Consider the following 17182-nt stretch of genomic DNA (forward strand, 5'->3'; position numbering starts at 1 on the left):
TTGCAACACAGAGGACAGTATGAGGCGAGAACAAATCAGAAGGTAATCAGGTCTATGGGTGGGAGATGTAATTTGAAATGGGGAAGGGTGACAGAGGGTGGAAATTAGACAAGGAACACAAAATCAGAGAATAAAGTGAGAATGGGAATAACTACATGAAATAATTCAACTTGCTAAAGACACAAAAAGTATTACAGATGCTAGAAATCTGATGAAAATGCTGAAAATACTCATTGGGTCAGACAGCATCTAAAGTGCTAGACCTCCTTAGAGTTACCATATTTTCTGTACTTGTTCAACTTACTGTTGAGTCTTACAGGTTGTACTGTGCCTAGATGGGAAACGGGGTGCAGAACCTCAGATTTTACAGAGATTTGTTGGAACAAAAGACAGAGAGGTCAGAGGGTAGTGGAATGCAGGATTAAAGTGACAAGAAGCAGGAACAGCAGAGAATATTTTGACTGAATGAGCTGTTTACTAAATCTGAACATTGACAGTACAGCTCTGGAGAGGCCACTGAGCCCATGTTGATTTGCTAATCCCGATGCCAATTTATACTGAAAGTCACCTTCCTGTTTGTAATCAATATCTAAAAGCCTCTTAAAACTCCACCGAACTTCCACTACTACCCCTGGTAACCCATTCCAGCCACTTTCTGCATAAAAAAAAACTTGCCTTTCACAACACCTTTAAACCCTAACCCTCTACCAAACCTTAAAAGCACACCCTCTGGTGTTTGAAATTTCCTCCCTGGGGAAAAGATTCTGACTGTCCACCTCATCTTTGCCACTAATTTAAAAAACTCTATTGGATCTCCCCTCAGGCCCTGATACTCCAGGGCAAGTAACTCAAGTTTGTCTACCCTCTCCTTATCGCACATGCCCTCAAATCCAGACAGCATCCCAGTAAAACTCTTCTGCACCCTCTCTAAAGTGTCCACACCCTTCCTACAATAGATTGACAAATGCCCCAAGTCTGTTCTGGTCTGACTAAAGTCTTATAAACTCCGTGTGGAGGCCATATTGTGAACACAGAATGCAGTCTGCTTCATTAAAAGTGCTTTAATTTTTTGTTTCACCGGACTGTGTGTTCCTATTTGGGTGCTAATGATAACAACAGCAATACCAGTCAGTGACCATAATTTAGGTAACTAAAAACAAATTAAACAATAGATGTGAGAATCTGTAAGGCAGAAATGATGGAAAACCTCAGGCAGTTAGGCAGCATCTGTAGAAAGAGAAACTAGTTAACATTTCAAGTAGAAAACCCTTCAACAAAACTGAAGGAATCAGAAGCAGCAGTACACCAAGAAGATGAAGGAGCTCAAGAGGGTCAGGCAGCCTCCACGCAGTCAACCTTTCAGATCTACACCCTTCATCAGGACTGGGAAGAAGAGAGATAGTATAAAAAGTGGGGAAAAGGGGTGGTGCAAGAGCTGACAGGTGAGAGAGATTAGGAATAATATAAGAGATGGAGTTGATCAATGGAATTGATAAAGGGTTGCAGAAGATAGTATTTGATAGGTCAGGACAGTGGACTATATAATATGGGATTGAGGTAAGAAGGGGAATCAGAGGGAGGAGTATGTGGGAAATAGGCAGATTCACAGATAGAGGACAAGAAAGGGAGGTGATGGAGTCAAGTGGGATAAGGGAGAGAAAAAAAAAGGGACAGAGGGGGTTGGTTACCGTAAGTTAGAGAAACCGATGTTCACACCATTAGGCTGGAGACTACCAAGGTGAAACATGAGGTGCATTTCTTCTAATCTACATCCATGAAACCTTGACTGGTTTGGAACACAAGAACCAGGAGTAGAAATAGGCCATCTGGCCTGTTGAGCCTGCTCCAACGTTCAATAACATCATGGCTGATCTGGTGGTGGACTCAGCTCCACCTACTGACCTTCTCCTGCAAAACACCTAATTCTATCTAACTGTGTCTTAGATATATTTAATGAGGTAGTCTATGTTGCTTCCGCGGGCAGAGAATTCCACACATTCACAACTCTCTGGGAGTAGCCAATCTTCCTCATCTTCATCCTAAATCCACACCCGAATATTGAGGCTACATCCACCAAATCTGGTCCCATTTAGCAGCAGAAACAATTTTCCTGCCTCTATGTTATCTGTCTCATAGTTTTATATGTGCCTATAAGGTCCCCTCTCGTTCTTAGGAAATCCCAAATGCATGGCCCTAGGGACTCGATCTCTGCTCATAGGCTAACCCCCTATCTCTGAATCAACATTGTAAATCTACCCTGCACCAACCAGTATATCTTTCCTCATGTAAGATCAAAACTCCATGCAGTACTCCATGTGTGGCCTCACCAGTTCCCCATACAGTTGCAGCATAAACTCCCTGCCCTTATATTCAATCCCTCTAGCAATGAAGGCCAGCGTTCTATTTGCCACCTTCTTAACCTGTTGCACCTGCAAAACAAACTACATGCACAAGTACTCTCTCTTTTCCCTATCTGCTGTTTGACCATCTGAATTCTTCCAGCATTTCCAATTTATTTGTTTCAGGTTCCAGAACCTGTAGTTTTATCTGTTCTGATGAATAATTGAGTAGTCAGCCTGTCAGAGTGACTGACATTGATTTTATGCAAACCTTTCTTCTCCTCCACACCTGATTTCTGAAGAGTCCATGAACCCACAGACAACACCTCACTATTCCTCTTTGGCACTACTATATATTTTTATTGTAACAGCAATATTTTTTATGTCGTACTGTACTGCTGCCACAAAACAACAAACTTCATGACATATATAAGTGTTTCTGATTCTATATGTAAATAATCCATTCAATGCACTTCCAGAGGAATTGACCTACTTTTATAGGAAGCGATATGCTTTCTCTGCCCTTTACTGAGTAATGTTTTCATTGTAAAACAGCCCAGAATCAGGTTTATTATCACTGACTTAAATGACATGAAATTTGTTATTTTGCAGCAGCAGTACCATTCAGACATAAAATTACAATAAATTACAAAAGTAAATAGATAATACAATAAAAAGTGAATGAGGTGATAGTATTCATGGATCGTTCTGAAGAAACCATTTCTGAATCATCCAAGCTCCTGGATCTCCTCCACAATGAAAAGAGAGCATGCCCTGGATGGTGATGCCACCTTCATGAGGTGCCACATCTTGAGGATGCCTTCAGTGGTGGGAGGGTTGTGCCCGTGGTGGAGCTGACTGAGTGTGCAACCCTCACAGCCTCTTGTGATCCTGTGCATTGGCGCCTCCATAACAGATGGTGTTGCAACCAGTAAGAATGCTCTCCATCATACATCTGAAAAAATGTTAAGAATCTTTGGAGACCCATTGATTCTCCGCAAACTCCAAACCGAGTACAGTTGCTGGTGTGCTTCTTAATGATTGCATCAGTTTGTTGGGCCAAGGACAGATCCTCTGAGATGTTGATGACCACCTGGTCCAAGTCTTGCCTGTCCTACTCTCAGTCATGAGCTAACACCATGGGAAATACCTTGCTTACCCTTTTGATTCCAGATTTCTAGCATCCAGTGTTCTGCATTTGTCAAAAGGGCAGGCCTTGTACGAGCCTAGACACCTCCGGATATCAGGTGTTCTCTCCCTCAATGTTGTGCTCTTGTTTTGATTGGTGTCTAGCATAAGACATAGGAGCAGAATTAGGCCATTCAGCCCATCAAGTCTGTTCCACCATTCAATGATGGCTGATTTATTTTCTCTCTCAACCCCATTTTCCTGTGTTCTCCCTGCAATCTTTGAAGTCCCTAATCTTCAAGAACCGATCAACCTCCGCTTTAAATATACCAAATGACTGGCTCAAATCCATCGGTGACAATACATTCCACATACTCACCACCCTTTGGCTGAAGAAATTCCTCATTTCTATTCTAAAAGGATGTCCTTCTATTTTGAGTCTGTGCCCTCCAGTCCTAGACTTGCCCACTATTGGAATCATCATCTGCACCTCCTTTGACTATTTGGTAATTTTCAATTTGATCCCCTGATTCTTCTATGATAATAAACCAAATGAATAATAAGAAATGCAGAATTGTTTATTCATAAGCAGTCAGTAAAGGCAATGTGTACCCCAGGGAGTGGTCGAATGAACAATGGTTTATATTTGAGGGAGATACTGGATAAGATCTTTGTGGAGTTCTGGGAATAAACCTGCAGCAGCAACAGTTTCCAAAATAACATGACTGGACCAAGCTGTCAGAGGTGGTGGTTGAGGCAGGTACATTAACAATGTTTAAAAGGACCTTAAAACAGATACATGGATAGGATAGGGTTAGAGCAGGGGTTCCCAACCTTTTGTTTATGCCATGGCTTAGTTTAAACCCTTGGCTTAGAGGAATATGGGCCAAATGTGGGCAAATGGGACTAAAAGACATCCAGCTAGGTCAGCATGGATTGTTGGGCTGAATGGCCTGTTTCCATGTTGTATGATGCTAAAACTGGTGCTGTGAAATAGATCTTAAGACTTCCCACATTCAGGTGATTGAAGAGCAGCAACATTCAAATACCATACAAAAACTTGGCAGTACTGAGTTCAGTTCTAGTCACCTCATTACACAAAGGATGTGGAAGCTTTAGAGAGGGTGCAAAGAAGATTTAGCAGGATGCTGTCTGGATTAAAGAGCAATGTATTATGAGAAAAGATTGAGCAAGCTAGGGCTTTTCCCTATCGAGCAAAGGAGGATGACATGTGACTTAATGGAGGTGTACAAGATGACAAGAGGCCTAAATAGAGCTGTCAGCCAGCATCTTTTCCCCAGGGTGGGAATAGCTAATAAGATAGGGCATAATTTGAAGGTGGTTTGGAGTACAGGGGGGCATCAGAGATAGAATTTCTTTTTAAAACAGAGTGGTTAGTGCGTGGAGGCAGTTACATTAGGGACATTTAAAAAACACTTAGATAGAAAAATGTAAGGCTATGTAAGAGGGAAGGGTGAGATTGATTTTAGAGCAGCTTAAAATGTCAGTACAACTCTACAGGCTGAAGAACTTGCGCTGTGCTGTACTGTTCTATGTTCCATCAAAGCACCTTCAAATCGGAGCTTGTCTCTTTGGTCAGGTAGGATATCAGAAGAAAGCCAGAATAGGCCATGCCACTTTATAACAGGTTGACTCTATGCGACTCCAAATCCACCAACGTGTTTAATTGTAGCATCTCTGAAATGACCAAGCAAGACATCCTCTTCAGGGATAAATGCGAATAGGTAGCAAACACAGGCCATTGAATGTCAGATGAATAGGACTTTCTTGAGATTCTGGCCATTCTCTCTTCTCCCCTCTCCCACTGGGTAGAAGATACAAAAACCTGATAGCATGAATCACAAGGCTCAAAAACAGCTTCTACCCTGCTGTTATAAGACTACTGAATGGACCTATCATATCCTAAACTTCTGCAAACTCCTACCTCCCAATCTATGCCTGCAGCCCTTGCACTTTGCCTGCCTGCTCAGCACTTTCTCAGTAACTCTAAAACAATATTCTGCATTCTTTTTCCATTTTACTACCTCAATGTACTTATGGATGGCATCAACTGTCTGAATGGTATGCAAAACAAAAGTTTTTCACTGTGTCTTGGCACATGTAGACTAATTCAATAATAAAAAAGGGGAGTAAGCCAAACACATGGCAAGGGATGGAAGAGACGAATGAATGAAGAAATTAAAATAATTCAGTGGGAGCAAGGTCATGAATAAATACAAGCAGACACTCAAAAGAGCTGAGTGGGCACTGTCTAGTCCATAATATATTGCTCTAGGAGCCTGAGCGCCTTCATCCACTGTTCTCAACCCCAGCCAGTACATTCAATCTACAGCTGTCGATAGAATCTCAGATGGCAACGAGGCTATGTAGAGAAGTGAGAAGATTGGCTGGTTGAGTGGTGTCGCAACAACAACCATGTACTACTTGTTAGCAGGACCAAGACTCAAAACTTTTAATGTCATTTCCAACACTCAAGTGTAAAGGAGAATGAAGGGATGTAGAGCAGAACAAAAACAACAATAAGATAAGGAACACAATAAAAAAGCAAAAATAAATACATACATAAGCTAGCTCATGTACATAGATTGATTGCATGTTCATAAGGTGACACTAGGCACAGAAGTGTCTGTACGTAAGGTGACTGACAGGAAATAATAAAGTAGTGGTGGTGAGGTGTGTGGACGGGTGGGTTAGCGGGTGGAAGTGTTGATCAGCCTTACTGCTTGGGGAAGGTAACTGTTTTTGAGTCTGGTGGTCATGTCATAGATACAAATTTCCCCGCCCCCAACACTTCCCGGTGGGAGTGGGACAAACGGTCCATGAGCAGAGTGGGTGGGATTTTTTCTGGCACCTTTCTGTAAATATTTCCTTGACGGTAGATAGGCTGGTGCCAGTGATGCATTAAGCAGTTTTGATAGAGCCTGTCTGTCCACCACAGTGCAGTTTCTGTACTATGCATTGTAACAGCATTCTAGGATGCTCTCTACTACCATTGATGTGTATCGTCCAGCTCTCTTCAATCCGCTCAGAAAGTAGAGGTTTTGGTGTGCTTTCTTACTTGTATTTGAGGACCATGAGACATTGTGTGAGATGTGCTCTCCAAGGAGTTCGAAACTGCTCAAAGCACCCACGGCTGTGCTGCTGATATAAAGAGGGGTGTTAGTGGTGCAAGTTCTCCTGAGGTCGGTAACCATTTCCCTCGTCTTATTGACATTGAGGAAGAGATTATTTGCCTGGCACCAGGCCTCAAGCTCGTTCACTTCCTCTCTGTAGGCTGTCTCATTGCTGTTGGTGATGAGCTCCGCCACTATAGCATCACTGTCGTGCTTGACAACATGATTACTCAGGTGTTTAAACAGTCATCTGTGAGCAGAGTGTACAGCAGGGAGCTCAGCACATGGCCCCGGGGGGCACCCATGTTGAAGATGATGGAAACCACGGAACTGGTTGTGTATTTTAGGAAGAAGGAAGTTGGGAGAACCATTATTGAAGGTGAGCGGTAGATGGGATGAACAATTTCAAGTTCCTGGGTGTCAACATCCAAGTAGATCAATCCAGGTCCAACACAAAAAAGGCATGTCAGCGACACTACTTCATTAGCAGTTTAAAGATTTAGTATATAACTAAATACTCTTACCAATTTCTACAGACGTACAATGGAGAGCATTCTGACTAGTTGCATCACAGCCCGGTATTTAGGCTGCAATTCACAAAACTGCAAGAGGCTGCAGATGGTTGTAGACTCAGCCAGTTCTACATGGGCACAACTCTCCCCACCATCAAGGACATTTTCCAGAGGTGGTACCTGAAGAAGCAGCATCCATCATTAAGGGCACTCACCATCTGGAAAATGCCCTCGCTTTATTACTACCATAACACAGGAAGTACAGGAGCCTGAAGATGCACACATTTTAGGAACAGTTTCTTCCCCTCTAGCATCAGATTTCTGAACAATCCATAAACCCATAAACACTACGTTATTCCTTTTTTTTTAAAAAAAAATTGTATTTACACTACTTATTTTGTAACTTTATATTTTTACACTGTACCGATGCCATAAAACACCAAATTTCATGTCATATAAATCAGTGATGATAAATCTGAATGTGGTGTAAGTCCACAAATGACTTGGATGCACTCTACAAAATGTCTCCAGTCCTATCTACGTGCATGAGTGAATGCTTGTGCGTGAGAGGGGGCTTGCAGGTGGGAGAGGGGCATGACAGAGTAAAAGAGAGAGAGTAGGAGCACGTTTACATTTTATTTTTAAATGTCCTACAGATTACGTGCATGCCTTTGGGCACAAAGAGAATGAATTTTAATTGCTAAAGCTTGTATTTGTGTCCCACTTTGCAATTGTTATAAACTGCAGGCAAAATGAAAAATAAATGTAATTTTTCATGATTAAAAGAAAACAGCTTCTTCAAGAACAAAACCAGGTTGACTCGCTGTCTCCTTAAAAACTCTTGCTGGAGTATTATAATTCACACCAGTCCAAGGCACTTTGAACATCACCCCAGGAGATGGAGAAGGAAACCGGTGAGATGTGGAGTGTGCACAGTACAATTTCCAGAAAAATGCTCTTCCCTCCTCCCAGCATATGATTGGAAGACAAATTGCAAGTCCTAACTGCATTTCTCTTCACCCCCTCTGGTGGAATCCAACACTATCAGATAGCAGCAAAGGCGATCATTTGAAAGTAGCAAGTAAAACAATTAATAGCCCCCAGTTTTATTTGAATTAGATACAGTTTGTAAAAAAAAAATGCAAATTCTTTCCTCAAATCTCATTTCACAGTAAATTCAGACGACATGTAAATAGGGCATTTTCAGAGAAAATTCTCCTGGAAGGTGATACAATCGTGACATTGTTCTATGCAGTGACAGCTATTGCTCCTAACACAGATATGTGTGGAAATTTCTCCAGAGATCCATCACTGACAAGGAACCCAAACTTATACATCCCCACCAAAATCTCAAGCACTGATTCAAATGAGAAACTTTGGAAATACGACGACATTATCACTGTAGAGGACAATTTGGTCACAGATAGCCCCTAGGTTTCTCATTATCAGCTGAGTGTGAGAGAGGACAGTAATGAGGCCCTCAGGGTCGACAAGGACCAGCAAGACTGCTATAGTTTGATGTTGCTGCTGTATTATTGATATACAGGTCAAAGACGACTTAGCCCGAGTGTTAATGAAATATTTCAGTGGGTCAATAATTCAGAGCGTGACTCAGTTTAAGTAGGGTAAGAACATGAAACTCACAGCACTTGTTAAAGATGAACGTTGTTGACGTGTTTGAGAGGAAGACATGAGAGAGAAGGCAACAGGGGGTACATGAAGGGGAGTGACTTGGAAAGTTATGGACTGAACATGGGCTACTGAGACTAGCAAGAAGGATGCTGTGCTCAACTTGGACCGTATAGGCTTAAGAGGTCGGTATTATTATTCAATGATTCTAAGGATGGAGAGGAGTAGAGCAGATTCAGGGGAAATCAAACAAAATAGGTCGGTAGGTTAATTGCTCAAACTGCAAGATATTTCTGTTGTGAATACAGCTCAAATCCACCAGACAAATTAACCTCTCCTCCACTCAGTCCAGCTATATTTCTCGCTGCTTCAGAAAAGTAGTCAACATGATCAAGGACCCCACCCACCATGGGCATTCTCATCTTCTCACTGGACATCTTCAATCCCATTGTTATCAAACTCTCGAATGAACTTTTTATATGCTAAAAGATGAACTCCTGATCCTCTGATCCACTCCGCATTGGCCTTGCACTTTATTTGTCTGCCTGCACTGCACTTCCTCTGTACCTGTAACACTACATTGTGCATGGTTTTCTTTTTACTTCAATGATTTGGCATGATCTGTCCGGATGGCATATAAACAAAAGCCCTCACTGAATCTTTTTCATGTGACAATGATAAATCAACACTAATAGTAATTACTGCACTATACCGTGCCCTTAATGTGTAGGTGGGTGGTTGGAAAATCAGTGGATGTTAATGGGCATGTGTAAGAACATAGGTTACAGGGAAATAAATAGGAGAAATAGAAAAAATGGGATAGTTCTGAGAGCTGGCTGGGCCAAATAACCTCCACCCAAGTCAGGAGGGAATATAAAAAATACAGGATGATACTGATGGGCAGAATGTGCAAGCTCTGATCTATGTAAAATCTCAAATCCTCAAATTTACTGCAATAGCTGTCAACCACAAAGGAGCGAAACCAAGATCAACCATGAAACACCCATCACCAATGGTCGAAATCCAATAAATGCAAGTCCTCAGGCTAATAGTTAATGCAGGTTGTAACTTTCTACAGCATGACACTGAACTCCTGACTTTCTGCACGTTTTGCATTTGTAGTATTAATTACCCAATTCTAACTATGATCTAAGATTTAGAATGAACTGAGACTCAAGAGGTTCTGAAGATGCTGGAAATCTTGAGCAACACCCACAAAAAAAGTCTAAGGAACTCTATGGGGAGAAATAAACAGTTGACATTTTGGGCTGACACTCTACATTTACACTGGAAAAGAAGGGAGTGGGCGGAGGAGTACAAACTGGCAGGGGATAGGTAAGACCAGGTGAGGGGGAAGAGGGAATAAAAGGGAAAGGGAAAAGCTGGGAGGTGAAAGAGCTAAATGGTTAGGATAAGTGTCATCTGGTCTCACCTATCACCTGCCAGCTTGTATTCCTTCCCCTCCCCTCCCCTCCCCAGCCTCCATTCTACCTTCTGTCCATTTCATTTTCAGTCCTAATTAAGGATTTTGGCCCAAAACATCGATTGTTCATTTCCCTCTATAGATGCTGCCTGACTTGCTGAGTTCCTCCAGCATTTTGTGTGCGTTGCTTAAAATGAACTAAGGTATGTACTAATCTGTGACTAATTAAACCACCATTCCAACTTCTGCACTTTCAGCTGACAGTGCAAACTAATTTCTTCTCATCTCTGCCTTGAATGGTTGCCACTTCTTTCATGCCCCAGCCAGAAAATCCACTAACTTTGGTTTTAAGCTCTGTATTGAAATCTATGTCCTTCAAGAAAAGTATTTCCATCCTTTCGTGATCTATCTTCTTTACTAAATGTAACTATGTGTACCAAACCAAAATTTGAGTTTAGAATAAATTAATCAGTTTGAACCACTTGTTTATTCAATAAACAAAATGCCCTCTGAGACAAATCTATCTAGTATACTTGAACTGATGAGATAACAAATAGAGTCCAACTTAAGGCCATGATTCCTAATAACCGACACTATAAATGCACCACTCAAGTGGATGTATGACAGCTTGGTATGGCAACTGCTCTGAGTCTAATACTGTTAAAGACCATTGGACTGTCCCCTAGTATGATAAACTTAAGAGAGTTGTGAGTATAGTTCAGAACTTCACAAGGCCAGCCTCTCCTCCACTAACTCTGACTGCACTTCTTGCTGCCTCAGTAAAACAACTCTAAATATGCCCACTAGAGACTTCTCAGTTGTTGAGGGTCACATGACATTAATGACATCCCCTCGCCAATTTCACAGACAGCATCCTATTCCGATGCATCACAGCTTGGTGTGCCAACTGCTCTGCCTGTGATTCAACAAACAGAGTTGTGGACACGGCTCAGCATATCACGGAAACCAGCCTTCACTCCATGGACTACACTTCTTGCTGCCTCAGTAAAGCAACCAACATAATCAAAGATCCCCCTCCCATCCCGACATTCACTCTTCTCTCATCCCATAAGGCAAAAAATACAAAAGCCTGAAAGCAGATATCACCAGGCTCAAGGACAGCTTCCATCCTACTGTTAGAATATTGAATGGCCTTGCACCTTTCTGACTGCCTGCACTTCCTCTGTAATTATAATACTTTATACCGCATTTTGTTTTAATTTACCCTTATAATCTTGATGTACTGACATGATGAAATATCTGTGTGGATGGTATGCTAAACAAAATTTCATTGTACCTCAGTGTAAGTGACAATAATAAACCAATTTACCGTAACAGTAGCTGGACATTTACAGACATAGAAAACTCATGCCCAGGAGGCCATTCAGCCATTGTGTTGTGATGGTCAGAAAAGATGGTTTATATTGGTGCTAACAACTTAGTCAGGAAGACACTCAAGGTCTTGCAAAGAGAATTTTTCTATAATAGGGTGACCAAAACTGTACACAGTACTCCAAGTGTAACATCACCAACAGTTTGTACAACTGCCTCATAGTGTCACAACTCAAGCACTCAATCCCCTTACTGATAAAGGCTACTCCATCTGCCTGAGACACTGCTCACTGAATGATGCACTTGTACTTCTAGGTCTCTCTGTTCCATTGCATACCCTAGTGCCCTACCATTCACAGAACAAGTCCCACACTGGCTTGACTATCCAAAATCCATCACAATAAGACATAGGAGCAGAAATGGGCCATTCAGTCTATCGAGTCTGCTTCACCATTCCACCATAGCTGGTTTATTTCCCCTCTCAACCCCATTCTGTCTTCTCCCCCCATAACCTTTGATGCCCTGACTAATCAAGAATCTATCAATCTCTGCATTAAATATATAGAATGGCTTGAGCTCTGCAGCCATCTGCGGCAAAGAACTCCACAGATTCACCACCCTCTGGCAAAAGAAATTCCTCCTCATCACTATTCTAAATGGACATCCCCCTACTCTGAAGCTGTGCCCTCTGGCCCCACTGTTATCCACTCTATCTTGGCCTTTCAATATTCCATTGCTTTCAATGAGATCTCCCCTCATTCTAAACCTCAGCGAGTACAGGCCCTGAACCATCATATGCTCCTCATATATTAATCCATTGCATTGAAACCCATATAGGTGGTCACTAACAAGAAGAACCAGAAGGTGATGCAAGTTTTCATGGGTTCCGTGATCAGAACTAGGTTTTAAGTTAGGTATGGATAAGACAAGAATGGATCTCGGGGGAATGCGCTAAATCGGAGGAGACTATGTAGAATAATATTAGGCAGTAGGTGGGGAGAATAGGTTAGCAGCAGCTGTTATTGATGAAGTACACATATGATATGGGTGGGAGTCATTTAAAGACCCACTATTCAAAATTCTAGACCAATCCTGTCAGGACAGCAGAGCAAAGCTCAGGAACCTGGGATGATTGAGACATAATGCAAATTTAGTCAAAGAGAAAATGGAAGCACATGCAAGTTTCAGGGAATCAGACAGGGCCTCTGAGGAATGAAATGGGGTCATGGGGCCATTGGCAAGAGGATGAAGATGAATCCCAAAGGATTTTATACACCCATCAAAAACAATTGTATAGCTAAGAAGAAGATAGGACCACTCAAGGACAAAAGAGCCGGTGGAAGTAAGTGAGGGACTAAATGATTGCTTCAGATAGATAGTCACCAAGGAGAAGGATGTGTAGATTAGTAAGATCAGAAAAGTTCAAAGAAAATTTATTACTGAATTATATTTATGCTACCATATACTACCTTCAGATTCATTTTCTTGTAGGATTTACAGGAACAAAATGGAAATACAATAGCACTTACATGAAGGGAGGGGAATCCAATCTGCGCCTTGTAAGGCATGAAAATGCTCGATGCAGGCCTCTCATGGTCTGAGTCAACATCCTTCCTCCCCCCACTTACATGAAACTATATGTAAACAGACAAAGACTGACAGACCACCAGTGTGTAAGACAAACTGTGCAAATAAAAAAATAGTACTGAGAATGAGTCGTTAAAAAGTCCTTGACAGTGAGTCTGCGGGTCATAAAATTAACTCCAAGTAGTGGTGATTGAATTTATCCACGATGGATCAGAACCCTACTGTTTATAGAGTAAAACTGTTTCGGAGCCTGGTGGTGTGGGACTTGTTATAACCATCCCAGGTCATTGAGACAGACAGGAGCAGAGATCACTGGGAGCATGGAGAGAGATCTTTATATCCTCTTTATCCACAGGTGAGGTCCCAGAGGAACAGAGAATTGCTAGTGTTGTTCTTTTGTTTAAAATGTACAATAGGGACAAACCAGGAAATTTTAAGCCAGAGAACCTCACATTAAGGAAATTACTGCCGAAGATTCTTAAGGATACAATTTACACACATCTGGAAAAGCGTAGATTTATAAGGGATAATCAGCTTAGCTTTGTATGGTGGGAGGGGGATGTCATGTCTTACAATCGTGACTTGAATTTTATGAGGAGGCAGTAAAGATGACTGATGAGAGCAACACACATTAAAGTTGCCGGTGAACGCAGCAGGCCAGGCAGCATCTCTAGGAAGAGGTACAGTCGACGTTTCAGGCTGAGACCCTTCGTCAGGACTAACTGAAGGAAGAGTGAGTAAAGGATTTGAAAGTTGGAGGGGGAGGGGGAGATCCAAAATGATAGGAGAAGACAGGAGGGGGAGGGATGGAGCCAAGAGCTGGACAGGTGATTGGCAAAAGGGATACGAGAGGATCATGGGACAGGAGGTCCGGGAAGAAAGATGGGGGGGGGGGACCCAGAGGATGGGCAAGAGGTATATTCAGAGGGACAGAGGGAGAAAAAGGAGAGTGAGAGAAAGGTGACTGATGAGAGTATGGCAATGGATGTTGTCTATATGGGCTTTAGTAAAATATTCACCTCCACCTTTTCAAGGACAGTTAGAGATAGTAGTATATACCACTCAAATTCAGCAAATGGATAAAACAAAGAAGCCTTTTAGCCATCATGTGTGCTGGCTCTTTGAAAAGATTTTGTCAATTAGTCCCACTTCCCATTCTTCATAGCCACTGCCTGCAAATTTCTCTCTCTCAAAAACATATCTCATTCTGTTTGGCTGAAATTCCAGTCTAATCTGCTCTCAACAACCTTTCAGACAGTGTCCCACATCACATCTCACTGTGTAAAAAGAAACTCATCTCACCGTTGCACTGACAGCATTAACCTCGTTTCAAAACCAGTTCTCAGCTAGAACAATAACCCTGCTGCCCAGTTATATTGGAAGCCTGCCAGTGATGTCAACAGACCAGACAATGTTCTCCTTTCACATTTCTTATGTACAATGTGAGACAGAGAGAGAAACAGAGAGAAAAGAATTTAAAATTAACTTTAAGATATCATTTTTTCATAAAATCTACATTTAATTACAAAATCAAAATAATATTTAAAATCTAAATGGGCACTTACCTTGAACTACCATTCTCTATAAGATGCGTGATGTCATTTAAACGAATGAGATATGGTTCTTACACCAGTTCTGCCTGGTTCCTTAAGGTTGCTACAACTGGGGGTGGTAATGAGGACAAGCTCCCACTACCTATTAAATGCTCCCAATGGCACATGTCCCAAATAGCCTCTGACAACCAAGTCCAGCTCCTGGCCTTCATGTGTGGCCTAGCTACCAAGCCTGGTGGAACCATCTCTACTGACAAGACAACGAGCAAAGGTGGGTTACTGGCACCTTAAAAACAGTCACTTTGGGTAGATGGACGTCATCAGCCGTGATTAGTAACTCATTTAGAAGGAAAACTCTGATCTCAAACCTCCGCTGCCTTGCAGCTATACACACTCATGGGGAAGGCTTTGGGAGTAAACCCTGAGGAAAAATCTGAGGTGGAGCAAGCACCAAGACAGTCCTACATTGAAGTCAACACCGACTGGCAGCTCCTGTGAAGCCACTGGTACCAAACTGTATCCTCTGGATTCAACAGCTGCATGGAGAGGAGGGGAGCCCGCTACATGAACACAGGTGGCTCTCCACAGTGTACTGTGAATCATGCATACAGCTAGGATGCAACATTCATGGTTGACATTGACCAACGGAGGGCCTCTCCCTGGCATAAAGGGCATCTGGACACTCACCAGCATACTTAATGGTGTGTCCAGGGCCAGTGCAAGTCAGACGCACTGGCAACAGTTCATCCTGGATTCAATATGTTAATGCGCAGGTAGAGATCCAAGTCCAGTTGAATGGCAAGCAAAAGGTAAAGAATATCCTGCTCAATGGGTCTCCATGGAATAAAGGACTGAACCTCTTAATCTCTGGTACTCTGGCCCACCCCAACTAATGACACTCTCATCTTTAAATGAGATCAGTTATGGAAGCATTGATAAGGGCCCTCCAGTCCAACTATGGTGCCCACCCAGCCAGTCTCAATTTTCTACAATGGGCTCATATTCCTCCAAGTCCTACCCCTCTATTTACCTATGCAACTGCTTCTTAAATGACACTGTCCTCCCAGCCTCAACCACTTCCTCTGGCAGTTTGTTCCATATACTCCCCACCCTCTGGTGAAAAAGTTGCCCCTCAGGTCCCTTTTAAACCTTTTCACTCTCACCCTAAATTTATGTTCCCTAGTTTTCAACTCTCCCATTATTGTAAGCACTTTTATAAGATCGCCCTCATTCTCCTACCTTCCAGGGATTAAAGACCTCGCCTGGCCAACCGCTCTCTATAACTCAGGCACTCGTGTCCTGGCAGCATGCTCGCAAATCTTCAATGCACTCTTTCTAGTTTAATTACATTCATTCTATAACTATGTACAGTTCCTTAACTGTACACAGTACTCCAAGTATGGCCAAACTGTATACAGTATAACCTTCCAAAACTGCATACAGTAATCCAAGTGCAGCCTCACAAACAAATTAAACTACAACACAATGTCCCAACTCCTGTACTCAGTGTCCTGACTGAAGGCCAGTACGCTAAATGACTTTTTCACCACCCTGCCTAACTCTGCTTTCAATGTACTCCAAGGTCCCAAAGTATTCCAAAGTGTTGGGAAAGAATGAACTTGCAGTTCTACTACACCTCTCGCATGGTCAAGAAGTCACAAAATGTTTCATAGCTAAGTCCTGCTATTATAATATTATGAAACACAACAGCCAATTTGTGATTATAGTCCTAAAACTAGCAGTGCACTACAGATCAGATAAAATAGCTTCTCAGAGGCAAGTTGACAGCTGAACTGGGAACCAATTTTGCCACAGTGAAGCAGCTCTTTGCACAGAGGTTGCAATTACAACCGGAGGTGTTACAAAGGAGAACGTGTGTACAGTGGAACTTAGACTGGATGCCATCTGGGAAAACTTGTTAATGATTATCAGCAGAAAGAGACAACGTGCACAGTACGTGGGAATCAGCCACAAAAAGCCAGTGGAAACCTGTCATAATGCCAAAGCACAAAAGATAGTGGACTTGGGGTAGAGAGATAAGAAATTAAAACGTGGCCTGGGTTTGAAATTTTCTATTAGATAATGCAAAGATTATTGATGCAAATGAAAGCAGGAACAAAGCAGAAATGAGTTAATTGAAGGGGATGGGCTTAATGGGCCCATTAACTCAACATAAATTTTAAAAATTACGCTTCAAAGTTGTGGGCATCAACATCTCAGAGGATTTAATCTCGGCCCAACACAGTGATTGCAATCATAAAGAAACACCAGCAGCTATACATCATTAGAAGCTTTAGGAGATTTGATATGTCACCAAAGACTCCAGCAAATTTCTACGTTTACTATGGAAAGCATTCTGAGTGGTTGAATCACGGCTTGGTACGAAGGCTCCATTGCACTGAATCAAAAAAGCTGCAGAAGGTTGTACTCAGCCATCTCCACCTTGGGCACCAGCCTCCCCACCATTGAGGACGTCTTCAAGAGGCGGTGCCTCCAGAAGGTATCATCCCTTATCGAGGACCCTCACCATCCAGGATGTGCCTTC

The 17182-nt window shown here is 42.3% G+C and overlaps 1 protein-coding gene across 3 annotated transcripts in view; it reads right to left on the reverse strand.

Moving 5' to 3' along the window:
• kctd1 (potassium channel tetramerization domain containing 1) overlaps positions 1-17182 on the reverse strand; it is a 142259-nt gene that overhangs the window by 57548 nt on the left and 67529 nt on the right. The gene's annotated exons all lie outside the window — the stretch shown is intronic.

This window comes from Mobula birostris, chromosome 1 (genome assembly GCF_030028105.1).
Source record: "Mobula birostris isolate sMobBir1 chromosome 1, sMobBir1.hap1, whole genome shotgun sequence".
Lineage (NCBI taxonomy): Eukaryota > Metazoa > Chordata > Chondrichthyes > Myliobatiformes > Myliobatidae > Mobula > Mobula birostris.